Consider the following 6,194-nt stretch of genomic DNA (forward strand, 5'->3'; position numbering starts at 1 on the left):
AACTAATTAACAATCAAAATCAATGGGTAAAATGACAAAAATGCCGAAAAAAGAGAAAACCTGCAACTCATTTCCCCAAATCGTTTAGGGTTTGAAATATGGGAAGACGAAGACTTGCAGCCAAGTGTGTGAGCTCTTGCAGGGAACGAAGGCTGTCGATGAAGGAGATTGTGGAGTGCCTTAGGGTTCTTAGTAAGATGGTACCTCTTCACTCCTGGAATGGTTTGCCTGTTAGTAATCCATGTTTGATGATAGACACAGAAGGCCGCCCTGTAGAATCTGAAAATACCCATTTGAATTCAAAGCCAAAGCATCCAGTGGGAGAGAATGGAGATTACAGAAGTTCTCGGTTATTGAAGAATTCAAGTAGAGTTTATTATGATCTGGCTGGAACTGATGGAAACTCTAGCTTCCGTGGTGAGGCAGCTGGTGTTGAGCTTTCATCTTCTTCTGCAATTCAAGGATTGATGAGGGTCCGCTCTGTTGGATCCAATTATGATAGAGATGGTGTCTTCCAATTAAGTAGAAACAAATCTGTTGGAGGAAGCTTAAGGTGGAGGATTAGTTGTGTCAAAAGCAGGGGTCTGTTAGTGCAGAAGCAGCAAAGCCTGTATAGTTTCTCCTGGATTTGATTGAAAGAAATTCTGCATCTTTGTTGGAATTTGTTTCTGTTTGTATCACCCATGAGTATAAATTTGAATTACAGGGAACATCTCTCATAACCCTCCTGCAATATTTTGATCTAATTTCCCATTTGTTTTCATTAATCTAAAGCTGATTCATCTCAATTTGTAAGATCAAATTGGTCATAGATAAATTGTTTTCATTGATCCTGTAAGCATATTAGCATTCCATTAATTACAGAGGTTTAGGGATTACCTGAACCGAATGAAATCGCAACGGAAGGGATGATCGAATGCAGCTTGCAGTTACGAGCAGATCACGATCACGAACAATCTCAAAAGATTTCTCCACGAAGAAGAACTCCACACCACAAAACCCTAGGCAACGATGGAAACCCTAGGAAAAACACAGAACTTGAAAGAGAGGGAGAGAGTTTTTAATTGTGTTCATATCTTAGGGTTTGAGTCAAATAACATATTTATAGGCTAAACCCCTAGGGCTCCCCACTAATCCGATTCCCTCTGGGAATCAAATCCAAGGGATAAGAAGGGGGGAAGAAATCGATCACTTAAGTGATCGTTCCTCCCTCTCTCGTCTTGGGCCTGCGATCAGCCCCCACATGTGGGCTATCAAGTTGGGCCCAAAGCCCATTAACGTTTTGTAGATCCAAATCTCCACCTCCCAACTATTTATCTCCTTCGGTTCCTAATTGGTTTCCCTCACACTCTCGATTCTCTATTCTCTTCGGTTCGTTCGTAATTTGATGTGATTGGGGGTGCCTGATGTGAAATTAGGGTAATTGTATTTAGGAAATGAAGTTTTTTTCTTTATTTCTTTCAAGGGCATTTTTATCACTTTACCCATTTATTTTAGGGATAATTTTTTAGATCTATTAAATAAGAACGGAATTTACAAGATAAGTAGGTTTCTATTGTTTTACATCCACTACTTTTCATTTTGAAAAGATTTACTCAATCCCTAAAGTTAGTTAATACTCATGCCATGCAAGAATAAAATAAAAGTAAACTTCCAAAATTGCCCCAAAAATCTATTTTAAACTTTTAAACCACAATAGGAAAAATAGGAGGGAAAGGGCGTGCAATTTCCTCCACCTATTTTTATTTTTTATTTTTTTGACCAGAGTTTCCTTCCACCAACTGTGAATGAGATCACATTCACCATAGGGCGGGAGAGGGTGGGAATAAGTATTGGGAGGGTATTTTGAAACATAATAAAACCTTATGAGGGGTTGGTGAACTCTAGGACGGTGGGTGAACTATGATCTTTTTTTATTTTTTTAATATATGTTTCTATTGTTTTCTATTCCAACAATTTTTATTGTTTCTTTCACTTTTGTTTTTTATTTTGTTTATATACTAATTTATTTATTCATTCATTTTTTGACCGAGTTTCCTTCTACCAACTGTGAATGAGATCCCATTCATTGTAGGGCGGAAAAGGGTGGGAATAAGTATTGGGAGGGTATTTTGGAACATACAAAAACCCTAGGAGGGGTTGGTGAACCCTAGGATGGTGGGTGAACCATCGTCTTTTTATTTTACTTTATTTTTTTTATATGTTTCTATTATTTTCTATTCCAACAATTAAGATGTACTTCCCTTTAGATTCGATGCTATAGCTTTGTTTTATGTTTTTTAATATGTTTCTATTGTTTTCTATTCCAACTATTAAGGTGCACTTTCATTGGATTTCACAGTTTTTAAAATAGTTAAATGAGGCTGGGACAATTTTGAAAGTTTACTTTTATTTTAGAGTAAATTACTTGGACATCCCCTGTACTATGGCCATTTTGCTTACGATTACCAACGTTTGAAACAATTACTTGACACCCCCGAAATCTAATGGTGTTAGTCTACTGTTAGTGTTTAAAAGAAAATGTCTATTTTACCCTTATCACCTATTCAATAGAAAACAATGAAATTTGACAATTTTACCCCCTTCTCCTCCTTCTCCTCCTTCCTCATGCAACCCCACCGCCCCTACCCCCTACTGATTTCAAACCCTAATAGATTTCAAACCCAAATCGATTTCAGAAAAGACTAGGAAATAATGGCAGGAGGCTCACAACATTCAGCCTTGAAAATCCAGCACAAACCTCCGCCATGGATCTTGACAGATCTGAACTCGTTCTGCCATGGATCTCGATAGATCTGAACTCGTTCCGCCATGGAAATAATGAGTATTGAGCAGCTAGGCTAGGGGCTTTCTGGCTCTCTACCTCCGCCATGGATCTCGACAGATCTGAACTCGTTCTTGTCTTCACTATGCTATTTCACCATTTCAAGTTTGAATCTTTGAGAATAAAACTCAAAAATCCAAAAGAAAGAACAGAGAATCCAAACCTAGATTTTCCCTTTTTCTTCTTTGATTTTTTTCACCACCTCAAATAGGAACCCAAGACAGAGCATTAACCAAAACTTGGAATCCAAGCTGCTGCTACCAGATTGAAATCCTTTCTTCAATATTTCAACTCCCTTTCCCTCACTCTTACCCAATTCTGCTCTATCTCCCTTGCTTTCTCTCTTTCTCTCTTCCTTTCTTTTCCTCCTTCCTCTCCCTTCATGGTTTTGCTCCTCATTATTTATCTGTTTTTTTTTGTTGCAGAAGGAAGAAGAAGGGGGTAAATCTATCACTTCAGTACCCTTTAAGGATAGTTTAGGCATTACAAAAAATTTAACCAATGACATCATCACTAAACTAACGGACTTGACCTACTTGAAAGAAATGGTAAACTGCAGTGGGTGTTCAAGTAATTATTTCAAACGTTAGGGAGACTAAGCAAAATGGCCATAGTACAGGGGGTGTCCAAGTCATTTACTCTTTATTTTATTATAAGTGGCATGAGTACTAACCAACTTTGGGGATTAAATAAATCTTTTTAAAATAGACAGTAATGGATGTATAACAAATTTGAAACCTACTTATCTTGTAATTTTCGTTTTTATCTAGTAGATCTAAGTAATTTTCCTTTGATTTTAACGTTGTTAGTACTACAGTAACGGAATGGGGGCATGTGTTAACTTTTAGAAAAGTATAGGGGCACGCAAAAATTTTCAAAACTGCCGCATGTTTTTGCAATTACGTGATACCTCAGGGGGTACGTGAAAATATCTCTTTTTCTAAAAAATCATAAAGCCGATTCACTTAAAATCTGAGTTGAGTAAAATAGTAAATCCATATTCTAAAAGAGTAAGAAACCCTGAACTCCTCAATTCTCTTATTCAATGGTATAAACTCAAAATGCATTGATATGTGATTCCTTGACTTTTTATCCTTGGTTTTCCCATATTTTTCTGTATTTTTTTGATTTTTTTACTAATTTATATATATATTTATTGTATTAAAAAATAAAAGATGTGATTTGCTTTTATTAGGTTTGACAAGGGCGCGTAAAAAAACTTGGTTTTCCACACAAAAAGAGCGCGATTTATTAATTTTGATGAAAAATGTTGAATAAATAAGGGAAAGAGAACCCTACCTGGTTGCATATGGTGCGCAGTCCTTGCACCTAGATATAGGACCACATGAAATGATCGTCGCATCCTCAAGAATTTTCACATTCTTACCCCCAATAAGTACTTAAGGGATCGGAGAGGGTTGTCACTTCTCAAACCAAACAACATAGAGGAACACTCCAAGATGACAAAACAAAATCATACAATGGAGGGAAGCAAGATCATTTCATCATCATCACATTATTATTATTAAAGAGAAAGAACGCCACTCGGTGGTGTGTTGTGGCGTGTACCTTATGATCTTATTATTATTATTATTATTAGGGAAAAGAACTCTGTCCAAGAGTGTAGCCTATGCCAACACTCCCATGAGTCTATCTCTTTCCACCTCATATGAGAAGACATCTTTGCCTCGTGTTTTGAGGAGAGAGAGATGGACACATGGGAGTGCTGGCGTAGGCCACACTCTTGGACAAAAAACTACTTACCTTATTATTATTATTATTATTATTATTACTATTATAAAAAGAAACGAAATATTTTCTTTTAATTCACTACCTAACAGTGGGGAGAAAAACACGAGCTTGAGATTATCATTGAAAAGTATGATTCTTGTTCATTATGTTTTTATGAGAAAATATTGGATATAACATTAAAATTAGGGGGAAAAAAAATCTGTCTGGGAGTATGGCCTACGGCAGCACTCTCATGAGTCTATCTATCTCCTCCCCATATCAAAAGACACACCTGCCCCCTTGTTTTAAGGAGAAGAGATATAAACACATGGGAGTGCTAGTGTAGACACTCCCAGACATAAAACTACTTCCCTTAAAATTACCTCACAACTTAAATGATGCATTTGGGATTCAAGACATCAAAAACTCATTAAGTGGAGATAGAAAATAAGGGAAAAAGAACATTGCTTGGTCGTGTGGATTCTACACCTAGACACATGAGTGGCATGCATTTACCATCCTACCCCGTGAAATAGAAAATTCCATCCATGTTGATGCCCTTACGCACTTTTTCATTGGCTCCCGCATTGGTGCAGAGGCTACGTGACCGAGTAGCAGTCTCTTGCCCAAAAAACTAAAGAACATTAATGTAACCTGATTGGATTGTGACATCACAAATGTATGTTAGATAAGCACTTTTGTTTAAAATACTAATAAAGTTAATAGAAATAGTTCATAATAATAACCAAAGAGGAAATCGAAAAAGATTTGCACAATGCCAGCTTATTTCAAAATTGCATACGGACACCCATCATAAGACTCAGATTACTGTAGTACCACCCTTGTAAAATGTCTCATATTTCCCCTTCTTTTTAATGTTTTTCCATAATACTCTTTCAATTCATGAAACTGCACATTGTCCGTGTAGGAAATCCTCTCCCACATTTAATATTTGTTCCAAAAGTGATGGAGTTTGAACTTGCAACTTTACCCTCTTGTCCGTGTAGGAAATCCTCCCATCCCATCTACGCACGTTGAAGATTTTTGCTGTTGGACTCTTATCTTCTCTAGGTGGTTTCTCTAAAAAATCAGCCCGGCAAGCTTTGAGAATTTGAAAATCTAAGGTTGGTTGGGCCAAGATTGTCTGGGATTCTATAGCCAACCTCAGTAATCTATTATTGGTTGGAAGCTGTTACATGGCAAATTAGCTTGTGATGATAAGGTCATGCGAAGGGGTGTATGTTTGACTAGATATGACTTGTGTCGTCTTCGTAAAGAAAGTCTTCAGCACATGTTTTTCGATTTTCAATTTTTTCCAAATCCTTGTGGAGTGCTTTTCTGGATTGTTTTGGTGTAACCGGATTGGGGGCACCAATCTGATTTCTCGCAATTTGGTAGGTGGTGGCTTCAGAAGGCTCAGCTGTTAGGACTCAAGGATGCCTGATCCACTAGCTTCATTCTAATTCCTTACTTTATTTGGTTGGGAAGGAATTCGAGAAGGTTCAAAGGTCTATCGAGAAACTCCAACCAAATTTTCTCTATGATTCTAAGGGACGCTTTGGCCCCAAACTTTAAAGGGTGTGTATCGTCCGTGGCTGATCTGATGTGTTTTAAAAAAGTAAATATCTTCATGCTACAA

Source organism: Telopea speciosissima, chromosome 1 (genome assembly GCF_018873765.1).
Source record: "Telopea speciosissima isolate NSW1024214 ecotype Mountain lineage chromosome 1, Tspe_v1, whole genome shotgun sequence".
NCBI classification, from domain to species: domain Eukaryota; kingdom Viridiplantae; phylum Streptophyta; class Magnoliopsida; order Proteales; family Proteaceae; genus Telopea; species Telopea speciosissima.